Source organism: Ochlerotatus camptorhynchus, unplaced genomic scaffold (genome assembly GCF_037179485.1).
Source record: "Ochlerotatus camptorhynchus isolate MF236.1 unplaced genomic scaffold, CSIRO-AGI_Acam_v1.1 ptg000114l, whole genome shotgun sequence".
Taxonomy (NCBI): Eukaryota; Metazoa; Arthropoda; class Insecta; order Diptera; family Culicidae; genus Ochlerotatus; species Ochlerotatus camptorhynchus.
In genome coordinates this window covers 1,714,179-1,734,457 of record NW_027040604.1, presented here as the reverse complement: position 1 = coordinate 1,734,457, position 20,279 = coordinate 1,714,179, and positions in this window count along the sequence as shown.

Here is a 20,279-nt window from a genome sequence, read left to right as displayed (position 1 = left end):
TCAACGTTTAACCGATCGTAAGCTGTTGAAAGTTCGGTGAAAATTTACTGAAGTCAGTAATAACTTCTACGTGTGTGTGTTTACAAAAGGTTTCAAATTCACAGCATCGAAAAATTGCCTGAAATTCAATTATCAACGACATTTCGTGATATTTCGCATGCTAAATCAATCATGTATACAGTTAAAACTGTAAAATATTACATCCTGGAAACTACTTTTGAAAACTATGAACCTATGCGACATTGAATAACATCAAATGTGGTAGATGATCAGAAACAACACATACATTTAATTAAATAGTTGCCGCTCAATACCGACTAAAATTTTTATAATTTAAATCAAATTTCAACCCCATAATGACGAGTATGGTTAAGGATTATGAAACACAAAAAAAAAGAAAATCGTATTCATTAAAAACCGTCTTATTCAGTTATCATATTAAGAATAAAATTTACAGATCATGGGCAAGCGGTCAAACGAGTTACAACCCATGAAAGAGCTTAAAACTATTTCCATAAAGCATTAAAAAAACATGAATTACACATTGTTTGCACCCTTCACGATTTAAAAAAAATAAAATTTTGTTGCGGCCTAATATAGGATACGTGTGCCATTTATTGACGAATTTCAAATCTACACGGCCTACACAGGAAAAACCGTTCTGAAATTCGTCACGAATTTCGGAATAAGTCCATTTTTCTTTTACGAAAGTACACCATGAAAACAAATCATGAACTAGTGAACATTGTTCTACAAAATAAATGTAACGCTTGCCTTATGGTGTAATGGTCACCAGCAAAGGCAACAAAAGTCGTAGAACCATGAACTCTGAACGTGATGAGTTGTGCTTGATATCGTGAACCTGTTCTCGAAAATGGAAACATGGATCATGGACTTAAAATGTGAACATGAAAATAATTTTCAATATTTCAAACGGAGTGAGGAAGTAGAAGGAAAACGCAAAACTTGATGCAGTATTAACCCACACTCTGAACTGGCAGCAGTCATCCAGCTGGTGTAATGGAAACACTTTCAGCTCAACAAATCAACACCACCTTCAACGTACAGGTAGCAAGAACACCAGATGCGTTCGAGGATCCATTTCTTCGAGGTTTACGGCCAGTTTGATGACACGTCCCAGTCACTGGCATTGTGTCGAACCAAGATTTTGATGACACGGCTCAGCTGAATTCACTGATAATCAACATACTATTCTCAACGGTTCCGAGCACTCTGTAAGGATAAATTCGAAAACAAAGACAACAATCGAAAATGACAACTGCAGCTTTGCATGTGATCATGTGATCCAAGTTCACAATTTCAGGATCGAAAATCACACTTCTGGGCTCAAGGATCACGCAATCATGATTTTATTTTGTGTTTTCTGTAGCGTTACGAAATCGTTAGTCGTGCTGAAAAGACTTCAACTAAGTTCATGGATTTGGAATTTAGCTCATTAAAATTTCATTTACTTGTTCACGTTTACGGGAACCAAGTCATGAATTCAATTGAACTAGCAGGTCAAGTTATTGTGGTGTTTTGTTCACGAATACCGGAACGGGATTTTTTTTACCGTGCATTTGAAACTGCATACTTTCAAAATATATTCAGTATCAATAGATTTAAAATAAAGGGTGATACGATCAAAATTTGGTCAATATCAACTTGACGTATTTCTTTCAATTTTGCATTTAAAAAACCTGAACACCCCTCATTTTGAAGGTGTGTTTTTGGAATTCACTCTTCAGTTGTCAAAATGCCGTCCAAGCAAGAAGAGCAGCGTATCAAAATTTTGCTCGCGCATCGCGAAAATTCGAGCTACTCGCACGCAAAGTTGGCAAAATCGCTAAAAGTTGCCAAATCAAAATGTAAATAAAGTGTTTGGGGAACGTTTGTCGACAGCCAGGAAGTCTGGATCGGGGGGAAATCGAAAACCGGAAGCCGCTGAGACGACAAAGAGAGTTGCCGGTAGTTTCAAGCGAAACCCTAACCTCTCTCTCCGAGATGCCGCAAATAAGCTGGGTGTATCGTCTACAACCGTGCATCGAGCCAAAAAACGAGCCGGACTATCGACTTACAAGAAGGTAGTGACTCCAAATCGCGATGATAAACAAAATACGACGGCCAAAGCGCGATCCCGGAGGCTGTACACGACGATGCTGACGAAGTTTGACTGCGTGGTAATGGACGACGAAACCTACGTCAAAGCCGACTACAAGCAGCTTCCGGGACAGGAGTTTTATACGGCAAAAGGAAGGGGAAAGGTAGCAGATGTTTTCAAGCACATGAAACTGTCAAAGTTCGCAAAGAAATATCTGGTTTGGCAAGCCATCTGTACCTGTGGCTTGAAAAGCAGCATTTTCATAGCTTCCGGGACTGTCAACCAATAAATTTACGTGAAAGAGTGTTTGAATAAACGTCTGCTGCCTTTCCTGAAGAAACACGGTTGTTCCGTACTGTTTTGGCCGGATTTGGCATCTTGCCATTACGGTAAAAAGGCCATGGAGTGGTACGCCGCCAACAACGTGCAGGTGGTTCCCAAGGACAAGAACCCTCCCAACACGCCAGAGCTCCGCCCAATTGAGAAATACTGGGCTATTGTCAAGCGGAACCTAAAGAAGACCAAAAAAACTGCTAAGGGCGAGCAGCAGTTCAAGGCAAACTGGCTTTCTGCGGCGAAGAAGGTGGACAAGGTGGCTGTACAAAATCTGATGGCAGGGGTCAAGCGTAAGGCCCAGCAATTCGGATTTGGAAAAGCGGAAGCCTAACTGAATATTTTTCCTGAATTTTATACTAATTGAACTTGAAAAAGAAATTTAATTTGATTTTTTAAATAAACGATTTCACCGATTTACACGCGTTTTCCCTTGACCAAATTTTGACCGTATCACCCTTTATATTGATTAATTGCTGGGCAATGATTTTTCAAACATTGCCAATTTGCCGTAACACATTTTACCGGAAGCATCATGTAAAGAGTTTTATTGAAAATGTTTAGGTCTTAGGCTGTATGGCCAATTAGCCATAACTGGTACCCTTTTCCCATACAGAAACACTCCTATCTACAATAACCAACCAAGCATCCGCAACCACCCAGCCACAATCGTTTCATTTCAATTGTTAACAGTACTGCAGGCTCCATTAACTCGTTCTCAATTTAATCGTTAAAATTAAAAGCAATAAATTCCCAAACGGGGTCCTTTGGAGCTCGCAAAATTATCCGCTTCAAAATAATAATAATACAATTATTATACGCATCTGTATGCCCCGGATCTAAAAGGGTCCCCCCATTCGGTAGGGATTTAATTTTCCTCTCAATCGAGCTCGTTTAAAATTTGCAAGACCTACTGCAGCGACGAGCCGTTCAAATTGGGTATGATAAACAAACAAAATTTTGCATACCCTGTCCGGCGGCGGCGGCAAACTCGGGTAGAGTACCTAGACTGAAGGGAGTGGATTTTGGGAGTGATGTGTGAAATCCTATCGCTCGTACATTTGATGAGTAGATACGCTTTCGAGCAGACGAGTTGGAGTAACGAGATTGATGGGTAGCTCTAGTGAGGAGAGCTGAAGCTTGAATGCATGTATTACCAATTTTAGTTAGTGGTAGATAATCCTATTGAGTGGGATATTATTAATATGAGTTCAATATAGGTTGCGAAACCGATTTGCATCGATAATTTTATAAACAGACATTATTTCAACCACATAGTGGCGCAAAACAAGTTCAGGCACGTTCTGTGAAACTGGGATGTGATCCATTTTACAGCGCAGATGCTGTCTTATCGCAAACAAAACTAGAAAAGTTGTTAATCGAGTGGAATCGTAGTAGCTTTTTACCCTGCCGCTGTTGTTGCACCTGGAGCCATTCATTCAGTGCCTACTTTGTCGTGTGGCAGGTGAGGCACTTTTCTTTTCCCTCCAGTAGGCTAGGTTGCGCTCAGCATCGAAGTAGGCGACCAGAAAATCGTGACAAATTGGGTTTGGTTCTTTTCCGGGGGTTGGTCGTAAAAGTGATTTATATGGAAATGGTTGGTTTTGTGGTATTGTGTCGTTCCGTTCGTGAGCGATAAATCAGATGAAGAAAATATTTAGTTCCTTATCGGCATCTCGAGGTGGCACCGGTGGCCCCAAAAAGCGATCTTTAATTGTTCGTCAACGATTTATGACGACGATATTGCTATCAACTGGTGCGTGATGAGGAAAAATGAACTGAAGTTGGTATAATTTTGTGCGTTCTATTGCCCATGTTGTATATTATGATTGTGGAAGGCATTTTAATATAAATGCTTTCTGAAGACAAGCTGAAAGCGTTAATAAAGAGATACGAAACCATTTTTCTACTAGCACATGAATCTACAATACCAAGGTCCACAAAGATGTTTTCACGATGCAGATTCTTCAGCTTGGATAAATCTCATGAACTTTCAACAGTGGCTGAATCTCCAAAATCCAATACAATCCAAGTTCCATGGATACTTCACAGGTCTAGAATCTCTAGAAATAGGGCTGAACACAATGACAGCGGCAAAGCGGCACAGCAACAACCGCGCAATATACTAAAATCACGCTAACCGCTGTATAGCTGCCACTTTTCCGCATTCCTACCCACAATGCATGCGCGCAAAGTCTATTTATTTTTCCTCTTCCGCTGCATGTTGTACGTAAACAAACTACTTAAACGGGATTATTTTCATTGCAGTTTTGAGTTATTTGTCATTTGAATAATATCTTATTCAGCTGACATAGTAAAGAAACATCAGTAGAAGGTCTTCGGAATAATCAATCAATCTGAATTCTTGTAAAAAAAATCCAAAGAGCTTTGAAAATCTCCCAAGTTCAGTGATCGCCTCTGAATTTGCATTAACTTGAAAAAAAATGGGGGATCCTTTTCAAGAAGTACATTGAACCGTGGGAAAATATCGAGAGTTTCGGAGAAGAGTCATGAATATCAGGAAAACTGCGGGAGCTTAAGGAAAGATCCGTGAATTTCAGGGAAGTCCAGAGAACTCAAGTTTATTGAAAACCCAAGTAACCAAACCGCATGCTACGATAAAACTCACTTCCAAGTTTCATAAATTTCGAATGTAGTTCTGACAGAACTTTCTTCAATGGGACAACAAAAAGTTCCGCATTCAACGATAAAACCCACTTTCAAGTTCCATAAAGTGCATATAAAGTTCTAACAGTACTTTCTGGCTGCTTTAGAAGCTATAGAAAGCACACGAGGAACTTCAGGCTCCAAAAAGTGCCGAAGCGTGCTCCTATTAGCTTAAAGTTCAAAAAAAGTTTCAAAAAGCATCCCTAAGCACTTCTAAGGAACTTCAGGCAAGGCTGAAAACATGGCCACAACAAAGTTCCGAACAAGTTCCCAGCGGAACTTCTTAGCAACTTGAAAGTTTCTAAAAAGGTCCGTCATAGCCCACATCAAGCAATCTGCACAAGTCTTTACTAGTAACACAATTTTATGCATGTAAATTTGAAATGATCAGTGGCTCAAATAAAACATTATTCTTATATTTATGCAGTGCATCAATATTCTATCTAAATTTAAAAAAAAATAACACGTGTATTTGGCATGCGATCAACGAACGCTAACCATTGCGCCACATTTTTTTTTTCGAAATACCATGCGGGCAAACACCAATCTAAAATTCATCAAGGTGTTGTGTTTCGTATTCAAGTCAGTCAGCTGGCACTGAAAACTAAAACAGTAGGTGGAACAGCTCACACTCAGATGACGTAGTGGTTCGTGCTAGGGCTCTCACGCAAAAGGACTGGATCTAATAATTCAAACAGCTCCAATACTACTACAAATGCTGATCAATCCAATATACGTTCATACCTGCCCTTATAAATAACTTTCATAAAGTCCTGACTTAAGAATAAACTTTCATAAAAGTGCGAACTAAATATAATATTGGAGTAGAGGAAAAAACCCTTTTATAACTTATTTTGTAAAAGTTCCGTTCGAATTCCGCCAGAAGCTGCTTAGAATGCTCTTCAATTATGGTACCGGAACTTTCAAGTTCTTATAACGACTTAAAAATGAGGCTGCTTGTCATTTTATGGACCACCTTCAACCAAGCTGCTTAAGTCACAAATAGCCTTTTATCAGAACTTTTGGTTACTTGGGAAGTTTTCATTTTTCCTTGATTTGTTTTCCGTCGATCTTGTTTTCCGTGCTGGGCACCAATGCTACCGACGCCTGGACCCTACCTATCGCATCATCAACTCATGAACCGGGGATTAACGGGTTTACTTCCCTTCCGAAGGCAGGCGTGATGAGAGATGTATGCCTCAGAACATCCCGGCGGCGCCGACTGGGGTTGAACCCAGGCCTGCTGAGGTAAGAGGTTATCAAACTTACCACTACATCACCGGCACTGCTTACTTGGGAAGTTAAAAGAACTCCTGGGCATAAAGATATCTTTGGGGAAGTCCCGACTATCACAAAAGTTTAAAGATATTCAAGAGAATATTCAGGCAAACTCGTACATTTCAGGAGAGTGTTGAAAAGTTCATCGAAGGTCTAGAGTAGTTCTGAGGAGAACTTCAGAGTATTTCTGTGGAGGGTTTCAGAGTAAATCTGAGGAGAACTTCAGAGTAGTTCTGAAGAGAATTTCAAGAAGCTCTGAGAACTCCAGAGAAGTTCCATTGGCCTCAGGAAAACTGAGTACTCACCAATGATAATATTTTAGAATTCTCATGTAGTTTGATGTGTCACAAGAACATGTCCGGATCTGGCCAACGTGGTACTGATTATACATCGTCTTTTGGATATTTTTCCTTCGGACCTTTTGTACGTTGTGCCTTTTGTCCTTTAGGCTTTTTGTCCTTTGAACCTGTTGTTCTTTGGACCTTTTGTCGTTTGAACCTTTTTTCTTTTGAACCTTTTGCCCTTTGAACCTTTTGTCCTATGGACATTCTGTTTTTCGTCCTTTAGTCCCTATACACAAATATTGCAGAATTATTTTTAATCATTCATTAATCATTGTAAATTTAGGTTTGTTAAAGATATGCCATTTTGTCTTTTGAAGTATGTTTATGTCTTAAATATTTAATTCGTTCTTTATGGTTTTGACCTAAAAATATCATTTTTTCTAAGACCAACAACCTAAAGTCGGGCAAAAATGAGCAAACCAAACTAATCTAATCTAATCTAATATAATCTAACACCAACACAGCCACTTCTTGAAAGCATCCTGGAATATGATGGATATACCTCCATCATTTTTCTTGTCTATTTGATATATGTTTCACATTGAAGATGCGTCACACATATCAAAACGGCCAGGCCTACTGTGCAGCATTTAAGGGGTAAGATGATTCAGAAAACATCGGGCCTGTTTAAATCGAAGATTCAAACACGATGCTTCAGAATCCAATAAATGGATGAAACGTGGACATCTCGTATCGATTTTGGTAATTATATGATTGGTTGGTCGTTGGAAGCATCAAAGTTAGAAAGGTTAAGTGATGTTCCATTTTCTTCTGACGGTTGGGACATGAGCACTAACTCTTGTCCTAGCCTTTTAAGGCTTATGGCTATAGCGCCATTACTCGCTTTCTGAAAAGAGAAGAGGAAAAGGAAAAGGAGAAGGACAAAGGGAGAAGGATTATGTAAACTCTATAAACATAAACAATATTTTTGATTTGAAATATACAATATAGAAATGCGTAACGGCGCGGTGGTCACTACCCGAGTCTTGTCACTATTATAAAGTCATAAAAAGTAACAAGGACTTAAATGTGATCCTTTGATTACTGGAAAATCCTGTTTCCCTAGTTTGAAGTTGTCACGACTAGGGTTCGGTGGTAGATCACAAAAAGGTGATCTCCCAACGTTACTGGTTTGGAAAGATAAAAAATTACAAAATGGAATGAACTCACCAAGTTTAGCCTGAACCTCAACCTGAAGCCAGCTTGACATGTGTTGATGTAGAAGTCCAAATCCAAGACCAACAATTGAAATGGCCCCAACTACATTTTGCAAACAAACCTTGTAAGGCCATTTTCTCGCGAACCGAAGTCCGCAAAGGCAAACCAACATAATGAACAGGTAGGGGAAATTCTCCTCTACCCGATTGTGGTTTAGGTTTGCGAATGAAGGCTTCGGTTCGCGAGAAAATGGCCTTACAAGGCCTGTCCACAAAATTTATTTAATTTATTTGTTTAATTTGTGTTTCTTCATCGGACTTAACGTGTCTAAATGAAGCCTGATGGGGAAAAGCCTAGAAAAGGCGTAAAAACCCCATATCTTTTCGAAATACATGAATCACAATAATACAATACAATTACAACGAACATTAATCAACTCTACAGCATAAAAAAAAAGTTATCCTCCTATGGCAAAGAGTTGTCCGTGAACAGGTAGAAGTCCTCGTCATGCAGTTGAACCGGAATCAAAAAAATAAATAGGTAGCACAATCCTTCACGTGTACATTAAATGGACAGCTACTCACCTTCTCAGGAGTCTGCGTTGAATACGGTGACGAAAGGTTTCCGCTGCACATTTTTTTTCTTCCTTTATTTAGGAGATTTGTAGCCGTAGGCTAGTTCATCTCCGTAATTCCGCTGCACAGTTAAAGTCGAAAAACTCGTAAAACTCGTTGAAACGCGCAGACATGAACCGCATTAGGTCGTGCAAGCTGTAGTTCGCAGCACGAGGTCCAAGATGCAGGAAACTCCTCGACCGAAGAACTCGTTCGGGTGCGTAGATTTCGAATTCAGCCAAGATTTCTGGAGAGTCGATATCACCAATAAGTACTTTCGGTGCGAACCCGGCCTGACTAATCGTCCGCCTATGTTCTAGTGTTTCAAGACCCAGAAGTTGACAACGATCTTCGTACGGCGGAAGGTTCACAGGGTCATTTCAAGGAAGGTGACGAAAGGCATACCGAACAAATTTCCTTTGAACAGATTCAATCCTTGCTATCCAAACTGCTTGATACGGGCACCATACTACCGAGCTGAATTCCAAGATCGATCGCACTAGAGAGCAGTATACAGCTATATAGAGCGCGAAACTCGTCAGCGATCTTGAAAATGAACCCGAGTTGCCTGTTAGCTTTCGCAACGATGCCCGAGTAATGAAGCTTGAATGTTAAGGCGCAGTCCAGCGTGATTCCTAGGTCACGAACATTGTCCACACGTTGCAGAAGTTGGTGATTTATCGTATAGTTGAGTGCCACTGATTTCAGCTTGCGATGAAATGAGATAGTATTACATTTTTGTACATTCAACGTTTCTTGAGCACCACTCTTCGAAAGTATCGATTAGGTGCTGAAGCCGCAAGCAATCGGCAAGGCTACGCACAATCACATAGATCTTCACATCATCCGCGTAGAACGATCGTTGGGAGGATCAGTCCAGCCTCATTCACAAAAATCTAGAATGACAATGTTCCCAAGTTGCTACCTTGAGTAACACCTGAGCTGTTTGTTAAATAGTCAGATTGCTCTGATCCGATTCTAACACAAAGTTCCCGATTGGTCAGATATGACTTGAACCAACGAGTTAAACCCGAGGATACACCGAGTTTTTCAAGTTAAGCTAGCAGTATGGAGTGTTCAACCCGGTCGAATGCAGCCTTAAGATCTGTATATACAACGTCCACCTGCGCTCCAGCTTCCATACTTCAAAGACATAAAGAAATGAACGGAGCTAGATTTGTTGAAACTGATCTCTTGGGATAAAAATCGTGTTGGTCAGGAGAAATGTAATTTCTGCAGCTAGAGAATAATGCGTCGTTGATGATGATTTTGAAAACTTTTGAGCAGGCACTGAGTGATGTGATCCCTCGGTAATTTTCGAAGTTTCTCTTGTCTCCTTTCTTGTAGATCGGGAACATGAATGACGATTTCCAACGCGTAGGGAACTCCCCCTGCTGTAATGAAATATTGAACAGCTTCGAAAGCGGTGTTGTAAGCTCTGAACAGCATCGCTTCAGGATGCTTGAGGGGATTCCGTCAGGGCCAGCAGCATTAGAAAATTTCAGCTTCTTGATGGCGGGTTCGACGAGGTCTACTGTAACCGAGGTAATCGAAAATTGAAAGCATCACTGGGAGTGTCCTTCACCACTTCAGCAACTCTGGACAACGAAGCCGTAGTGTCAATGAAAATGCTTTTGAAATGTTCTGAAAGAAGATTACATTTCTCAAGGGAATTGCTGGCGATTCTATCACCCAGGTGAATTTCGACTGGTAGCATCTCCTCGTTTCGTTTGGTATTCACGAATGACCAGAACTGCTTTGGATTAAGCCGTAAATTAGCCTGCACACACCTTGTGTAGCTCTTATAAAGAATGCGGTTATATGTGCGATATTCGTTGCTCGCTGTTGAAAATAATCGTTTGGTGAATGGGTTACGAGTACGACAGTATTTACGGAGGGCCTTCGATCTCAGACGCTTCAAATTTCGTAGTCGAGCATTAGGGTTTGGGAGAGGGTCTCCTTAATGGGACAGAATCAGTTATTGCCCGGCCAACGACCTCAGCGAAGTAGTTGACGGCTTCATCAATAGATGAACACGTGTCAAGGAACTGCCAATCTGCCTGGGCAAGCGAGTGACTCAGCGCGACGAAATCTGCTCTGCGAAAGTCGAGCTCATGTACATCAACAGGGGGTAATCGTAGCGAACAGGAACAGATAGGTTGATGGAAACTTCCAACGCAGGATGATTGGTGTCAATGCCAATCAAAGGCTCTGGGGCTTCTAGGATAGAACATTCCAGTCCTGCAGCTTCGTTCGCCAGAACGAGATCAAGCAGCCGAGAGTTGCTATTCAGTATCGAGTTGATTTGCGTTAAGCCATGCAGAAGAACATCAATGCTAGGAAGATCGTTTGCAGGAACGTTCCATGAGAGCCCAGACTGATTGTAGTCACCAAATACCAGAGCTAGGTCGTTTTGTTCTTGTCGAGAGAACACGGTACCAATCGAACTGATGTGGTTTGCAATGCTGCTTGAATCAGATTTCCGGTCTGGAGGTAGATACATAGCACCAATACTCATTGATCTACGAGGCGTCGTTATTTTGACCCACAGCTGCTCTAGAGAAGTGCAAACTGGAGCAGGATCGATGCATGAGCTTAGGCGTTTGGATACCGCAATCAAGGCGCCTCCCCCACGCGATTTGGTACTATTCTGGTGGTTGCGGTCGTTTCGAAATACCGTGAATAGACTGCCAAATAATTAAGATGAATTAATGCGGTCATCGAGCCAGGTTTCCGTAAGAACTATGACATCGTAGTCAGAGTCAACGGCAGTCAGGAAAAAATCATCAATCTTTGTTCGCAGGCCACGAACGTTCTGGTAATACACCAACAGGCGGTCGAACAAAGTCGGTTGGAGGTCTACAGAATGATCGATCAGCCGCAACGAGCATGGTGGTACCATGGAACACAGAGACGGATCAGGAGAAGAACTGTTTTCAACAAACGCATACTTGCCTGAAGTAGAAGGTTGGAAGACCACTTCACCATTCTCAACCACAGGGCCAGAACGACTACGATGACAAAAATCAGCAAGCGTGACTGGGTTGAGTGGTTCAGGGGCTTCCTTGAGGCAGCAGGCAGCGCGTTCTGGTCTGGGATGTTCCAAAACGTGGCGAGCAAGATCCGGTGCAGTGCTGTATGTCCCATCGGTGATGTGGGATTTGAAGCCATCGGAGTATGACGTTTCAGTCGAACCAGCCGGTTATTGCTCTTGAGGCGGTGAGGCGCTGGAAGCAACGGACGAATCAGGAGCGGGACTGATCATGACACGATCATACTTGCCTTGAATTGTAGGTTGGAAGACCCCTTCTCCAAGCCCACACACAGGTCCAGGACGACTGCAGGACGATGACTGGATTAACTCGACTGTGGCGGGAGAAGAAGGGGCTTCCGTAGTGCAAACTTCAATGCGTCCCAGAGTACTTAGGCGACCGGTAGGTGGGGGATGATTGATGACTGATAATACGCTGGAGCCAATGAACGAATAAGGAGTGGTACTGGTCGAGAAACAGATGATACTTGCCTGACGTAACAGACTGGAAGACCAACTTTTCCACTCACACACAGGGCCGGTAGTTAAGGCCATTTCAATTGATGGTCTTGAATTGTAGACGAATCTTGACGAAGATCAACATGAACTAGTCCAGTTTATGGTAGTTAGGCGATGTCTTCCCTCGATTTGAGACAAAAAATGATCGGATGTATGTAGTCGATTTTTGATACACACTTAGAAATAACTAATTTTACACATGACGAAATCCATCTTTGATATAGGTAAAAGATGAGACGTAAAAAAACTTTGTGAAAACCGAAAATGGAACATGTAACAAAATTATGAAATATTTTGAACGATAATAACTCAGTGTCCCTTATCCAATTTCAATAATTTTATCACCAATCGATTAGAAATATTTCGATGCATCTGTCAAGATTAAGACTTCATCATTTTCAAAATGACACTTTTGATAATTGCAAAATTAAAATTATCACCGATTGCCTGCGAAAAGCGATTTTCCTAACACAGATTTCAAAGTTGAATTCCATCCGGTCTCACCAAACGGTGTTTATTCAATAACTCCGTCGTGTGTAGTAGCGTTCTCCAGTACACAACGAAAGGCTGCCTGCAAGCAAGCGCGTCATACTAAAGAGTATAAACAGAGAGAACCCCACTCGAATTCCAATTCCTATACAAAACACAAGCTCCTGCTGCAGTAAACAAATAAGATTTATTATATAAGTCCACGTAGTCCTACGTCACCATTGCGTACAACCCCCTTGTAGTTTTTAGACCACACGTGCATATGGCCTGCCAGACGAGATATTTTTTCGGGAACTTCGATAGTTTGATGGTTTTGAAAATTTCAGCCACCTTCCCTTTTCCTGATGCGATATAAAACTCCTGTCCCGGAAGCTGCTTGAAACCCGCCTTCACATAAGTTTCGTCGTCCATGACGACACAGTCGAACTTTGTGAGCAGATTCGTACACAGCTTTCGGGACCGCTGCTTTGCCGACGTGTTTTGTTTGTAATCCGCCACCGCCACCTTCTTCGTCGTTGCTGCCACATCCGGATTACGATTGCCACCGCTTTCAGGCTTCTTGGCGGTTGACAGACGCTCCATGAACACTTTTAAAACGTTTGTCACGGTCGATTTGGCTACATCCAGCAATTTGGTCAACTTGCGTGTGAGAACGTCGGATTCTCTGACACGCTGCACCTCTTGTTTGGACGTCATTTTGAAAACTGGAGAGCAAACGGTGAAAACTCATCATAGCAACTATTGTTTAAACAGTCAACTTCCAAATGCAGCACTTCAGGTTTTTCTTAAAGCATTTTTACCAAAAATACACCAATTTTTGCGCGTTCGAGACTTTAAATTTAAGTTTGTTAAAGATATGCCATTTTGTCTTTGGAAGTAAGTTTCTGTCTTAAATATTTAATTCGTAGGAAATTGTTTTGACCCAAAAATAGCATTTTTTCTAAGACCAACAATATTGAGCAAACCAAAGCTATTGAATTAATCCATACAAAATCATTAGTTTTCAATAGTTTTCTCCTCCGAAATACATTTTGTGAAAGTATAAGAAAATTTATTGAAAACCAAATGAAAATATTAATTTGTTAACACAAAAGTCCCACACTGCTCAAAGCCACCCAAATTTCAGATTTAGATTGAATAAACCATACAAAACAACTTTATCCAAGATCGCGTTTTGATTCGCCTTGTGTGCAGAAAGTTATTAATTAGCAATGATTAGCATTTAATGCCCCCCTAAAACACAAGCTCGCTGGTCACATATACGCCTGTGGGTGTACGCAATGCACTTGGCCAAATAAACAAGCCTTCAAAGAATCGCCAGCAAAACTACTTCAAGTTTATCAAAGCACACTATGATTTTTTCCAGCTCGTTTTCATTCGGGCGGTAGAACTTCGACAGCTGTGTCATTTTTGCATCGTGGCCTACTTCGATCTTTTCACCACCGTTCAAAAAATCCTCGACCATCTGGACCGCACCAACCGCTTCGATCGATTCTCCTTCTAATTATCACATTGTTCTGTTTTACTTTCAGCTTCTTGATGGGAAAAAGGCTACAAAGTTCAGCTCGCGGCACTTGTATAACTTGCAACTAAAATATTGTTCCGCGGCTCGGGCAGACCACGAAGAGAAACTTCCTGCTCCATCAGCCAGCACCCAATTAAGTTCAGTTTACCATTAATTACGTAAATCAGCGTACGCGTCGTACCCTCAGTCACTTGCAGTAAAAATTGTTCATTCATTTACTGTTCATACTCGCCGCCCAATAGCGCCTCTGCTGGCGGCGAAACTTTGGCAAAAGCGCACTTTCCGAATCACCGGAAGCTGCACATTTTATAACAAAAGCAAACTTTCCATCTTCCCAGGTGCTGCCACTATCCTTCATCCACTGGGGAACGGGGTAAAATTTGCAGGTTCCGAATCAGGCATTGTTGCTTGCTTTCTTTGAACGGCGGCGTGGGAGAGTGCGGTGCCAGTAGCCTCACGCAGTCAGAGCGTAGCTGGGATGAAGGACATTTTCCGGAAATTGAGTACAACCTCCCTCGTCCGTCACTCTAAACGGTGCGAGGCAACATTAATAGAACACAACACAGCGGACGTGAGATGCAGCACGAAGACGGGCGGAGATTTGCTTTCACGCTAAGGAAGCGCATCAAAAACAAAAGAATTCCTAATTGAAAAAGTTTGCTCAGTTTTCTCGGAAAGTTGACGGTGGGGTGGGAAAGGGGTTTCTCCCAACAATAGTGCGAACGAGTGAAGAGGACTTTGCTGGTTAATGGGAAACTCTTCTCCGAGGAATGGATAGTTAGAGTTCTGATTTTTAGAATTTTCGTTACCAGAGAAGGATGGATGATACAAGTGTTAAGTCAAAACGGACTGTCAAAATACGAGTCATCCAAGCAACGGACATATTGTTTTCATTGGCAGTGTTGCTAGAAATCTCTAACTGCTTTTCCTGACTCATAACTTATAATCGTTATGAGTCAGGTAACACAGTAGGCATCGTTTATTTTGGTTTTACGTCACATGTGCTATTCGAAACTTTTTACTGTGTAGTGGGATCAGTCTACTTCACACCGTCGAAAATTTGACACAATGCCACACACCAGAACGTCAGATAAAGTTTCCAACATCAGTTCTGAATTCTCACTCAATCCAACCCACTCAACGTGCACTTTTCAAGGGGCAAGACATCCTATGTTTGAAAATATTATCGAAATTATGTAAGTATATTCAAAACCTAATGAGCTTTATGTGCTCAAGAAGTCAAGAAAATGAAAATATCTAAAAATAATTCGAAATCTTAAGCCAAGGTGTCCCGCCCCGGGCACTTTTCCTAATGATATAACTGTAAACCGAGCGAAACGAGCCGGGAAATGCTTCTTCGGCCACAGTTTCCAGGTATTTATTCACAAAAATGGAGATTATCCAACAACCCAAGTCGTGTCTTTGTGCTTTCGCCTACCAGGAAAGAAACCAACTTCGCACGCTTTTTTTCTTTTTCGGAAGATAACCTACATCTTTGGATGGCGATCACCATCCAACGTTCACCGAGGGAAGAATGAGTGAAGAGCTGGAAAGCGGAGGATATGCAAAGTGAATTTTCCATTCGAATTATTTTGAATTTTTTGCACCGGGAATGAAAATCGTTTCGGATCGGTTGCAGACGGGGCCGTAGCAGTGGTGGTCGAAACGAAATGTGACACATTTTGGTACAATGTTAAGCTGAGAGAGGGACACACTGATGCTGCTGGATGGAATGGCATTTCTAGTGGATCATCTTCGTTGTGCTGAGGATGTCAGGTTGTATTCATTTTTCGGGATGAGATCCAGCTCTACTAGCTAGGACTCTAGGGTTACTAGAAACATTTGTAAATCAACAACAGGGAGGGACTGATCTCGGCTCTCGCAAAGCAGTTGAATGAGTTTAGTTAAAAAGCAGATAAAATTAAGGACATTATTGACGGAATCCATTTCCCATACATTTTGTTTTACCACTTCACAATTTCACGGGCACACATCTGGCGATCTACTTAATGGACAAAGTTCAAAATGAATCTACTTGTCTGCTGTAGAGAAGCAAGCATCTCATTTAATTTCCACTTCTGTATGACTCCTGGATGGAGAGGTCTTTGACTGGTGTGGCGGCAACTTGACCTACAGTTGTTTCGACGTCGCACAGTGGAACGAAATAAAAAAATAACTACAAAGGACAGCCCTATGTGGTTGTGCGCAATGGTGACGTAGGACTACGTGGTATTATATAATAAATCGTATTTATTAACTGCAGCAGGAGCTTGTGTTTTTTTGAGTACGAATAGGAATTTGAGCGGGGTTCTCTCTGTTTATACTCTTAAGTATGACGCGCTTGACATAGATGGCCCACAGCAACTCACGAAGAGCTTCTTATATGGATGCTCATGTGGGCTGCAGCTCACTCACCACGCGGTGAGACCGGATGGAATTCCACTTTGGAATCCACACCTAACACAAATCTGTGTTAGGGAAATCGCTTTTCGCAGGCTATTGGATATAATTTTAACTGTCATAGCAACAGTTTCAAATTCATGCAATTTTCAATAGTGACATTTTGAAAATGATAAATTCTTTATTTTAACAGATTCGTAGAAAAAATTCCTATCGATTGGCGTATTCAGAATTAAAATCCATCCTTTCTGGATCAAAATCAGACTACTTCCATGCAATGACCGACTTTGGTGTTTGAAATTGCACCCCTAATGTTACCTTCAAGAACATGGTATGTTAGATTAAAACATATCTAGATAGAGCTGGAATTAAGCGTAACAGGTTTTGTAAACAATGACTTCTCTCGTTGATTTTTAGGAATTCAAGGCACGCCCACGCAAACCAACATTACCACCGGGTAGGGGAAGTCTTATCCTACCTGACATTGTTTACAAAAGCTGTCACCTTAATTCCAGCTCTATCTTGATATGGGAACTGACATCCGATTGATGACCTTGACAAATGTCGAGATGATCAAACCGATTTGTACCTTCCTAAAAAGTTGTCTTGCTCGCTTTCTACTCTCTGTATACAATTTTCACACTGCCGTACTCTAACGAAACTATCAACTCTATACTTTTATCTCCTCATCTATCGTATAAAAATTACCAGTTTAGTCTGTTATTTGAAATTAGCATCGTCAACTAATATTAACTAAGTAGGGGAATTTACGTATTCTCGTCAATCTAAGCAGCGTCCGAACTTCTATTAGCGATTTCTCAGCGTTACACACATACATGACAGGTTTGTTTGTTGACATTTATCTGCTGCTTGCTGTTCTACCAATTCCAATCGACAGAATTGATCAACGGGTTGAACATGTTTTTACAACGCTCCAAACTTCTCAGGTGAGTGTGACTATTGTCGGCAGTCTCTTTTTCTTCGGCACCCTTTCCATTTGAATTGCGTGTTAACCAGCTGTTCTATTATTGGCAAACCGAAATCAGCCGTATTTTGTAGTGTGTATATTTCATTTAATGAAAAATATGGCATAACAGGATTGCACAGTCGTAAAAATGTAGTCAGATTGAAGCTGAAAAGGTAAGGAATCGGCTTAATACATTCAGCGAAGAGTTTTGATGGGAAAATACAGTGAAATTAACGTTTGAATTTCGGTTGCCGAAAACAGTCAATGGGTGCCGAAGCCATAATTAACCCTATTAACGTTTGCATTTAAAAAAATGGACAAAAATTGTTGATTTTTCATGGGTTTACCTTCACCCGCACTGCCGAAACTACCCATGCAGCATAGTAACCCATGAGTCAGCAGACAAAATTTGACAGCTCTATCAGTCGAACTCAAATCGTAATGGCAAAAACAGTGAAGCAACTCCGTTCAGAAGTGTGCGCGTTCAAAGAACGGCACCCCGCCGCACAGTGGTCCAGATCTGTAAAAACCCGGTCAAAAGTGATTATCTCACGAACGATGCATTTTAGACATGTGGTGTCTTCAGGAAAGTTTCTGGATATGAAAAGCCACATTGACATATCAATGATTAATCCCCCTAGAAGTGAGATCGAAAATTTATTTTTGTCAAAGTTTCATATTTTAACAAGAAACTTTGCTGAAGACACTAGGTGTCCATTTCTTTACCCCATTGAAATATGGAACTTTTTTTATAGAAACCCCCTTAATTTAAGTTTTTGCTCTATAACAATTTTCATTTAACTGCTACTGGTTTGAAATGTTCTACAAAATTTTTCAAAACATCAAAACACACAAAATTTCTGAACATTATAGGATACTAAATTGCATAATAGGTCAGTTATAATTGATTTTTCCGAAAAAATAATAATTTTTGGCCACTTAATTATGATTTACTGCCACTCTCCACGAAATCCCACGATGAAATCAATTGCAAAATAATCGTTTAGGTGTGTTTTTATCAAAACATTCGGCATTTCATGCAGAAACATGCAGAAACATGAGTTAGAGGTAACATAATGCGTAATTTGCGATGTTTTCTATGGAAAACACCTTAATATTGAGTTTTTCGTACATATAATATTCTTTGAACCTCTACTGCTTCAAAGTAGGGCCACATATTTTCAAAATATTCCACCGTACTGTATTCTCAAATAGAAGTAATTCTTTATTTTTATTGAAAAATATATGTTTTTGCAGTTTGATGGCGATTTGCAGCCGCAAAACAAAATTAAGCTTTCTTTATTTTTTCAAAGCCTAACTTCTTTTTCAGTATTGCTAATACTTTATTGTTAGCTTGGCACAATCATGGTTTGGTAAACGTAAATATTAAGTAACAGATATTAATATTATATAAAAACTTGGCTAATTTCAAACAGTCTTCATTCATGCATTATAATTTCAACAAATTTTGCACAGCATCAGGTAATGTTTGGGATAACTTGGATTTCATTGGTCTGGTCATTGACAAAAGTATATCGCCTGTAATAAACCAAGAGATATGTTATTTCTTATTTTTCCTGTTTTTAAAAGAATTTTCTTACCCGTTAAAATTGATCTTTGCAACAGATCCGTCATTGTGGCTTGGCGAGAGGTCTTTCGCGTCCGATGCTCTCGAAATGACCTTACATTTTTATTCCGAGCTTCTAACGCTTCTTCCGAGTAAAGACCCATCGGAAGCTCCATCGACTCCATTACACCAGCACCATGAATTAGTATAAAGTGCACTGATGATGGCATGTAGTATCAAGGATACTTTTTCTCAAATAAACGGGCTGTCTCCAGTGCAAATATTCTGAACTTCTCGGTATCAATTTCGCGACCACAGGCTAGAGTAGTTAAAATCACCGAGAATCGCTCCATAACTTCTCTGTCGAACCCAGTGATATCTGCCACAATGAAAATATTATGAAAAAATTTGCGAGCCGTATTGCCATCATTGGTAGTTCCACTTCCTAGCTTGACAACATCGACGAGCAATCCCAGTTCTTCCTTTAATCGTTTCTGGATCATCTCTTTCCTTTCTTTATACAATTGCTGGTTTACGCTCCATTTTTTAAGCTCCATTTTGTAGGAAACATGCAACTCTAGCTCCAGAAAGCGAATCCGTGCATGAAGAACTGCAATTCCGTATTTAAATGTTGAAGCGTTTACTGGTCGCAATAACACTTGATCCATAGCCATTGCGGATGGAGTTGCTCCACAGGCATAGCAGGTAGCCATCGATGACGTATCCGTCAGGATGGTTCGAGCTTTTCCGTCAATCATGGTCATACTGAGACGATGATATATTTTCAACTCATTTCCATTTTTCAGTTGTACCATGGATGGCTGCAGTGACGCAATTTGGTCAGATACATACTGTTCTTCACGCTTCAAGGTTATTTTCTTTTCTTTTATGAATTGTATGCGGATAGGCTTGCAAAACCTTGTTGACGAGGGCGCAGGATTTGTCCAAATGGTGATTGGAGGACCGGATTCATTGATAGTTCTCAACTGTAGTGGCACTATAGCTGTCAACAGTACAGAGCTATCATCTGAAGACTCGGAGGAAATCGACTGTTTATACTGTGAGTGCCCACTACTGCCATCACAGCCCCACTTATGCAGCAACTCCAATCTCATCTCAATTGAATTTTCCAACAATCCTTCACTTTCCAAGTGTTCCGCGATCCTTTTAGCGTCCAAGTCTACCAAATCCTGGAGCTTAACTTCTGCACTTGTTTCAGATACTGTGATAGCTTCTGCTGGGGGGTACGCTTTTTTCTTGGCCTCTAGTACCACATTATATGCAGG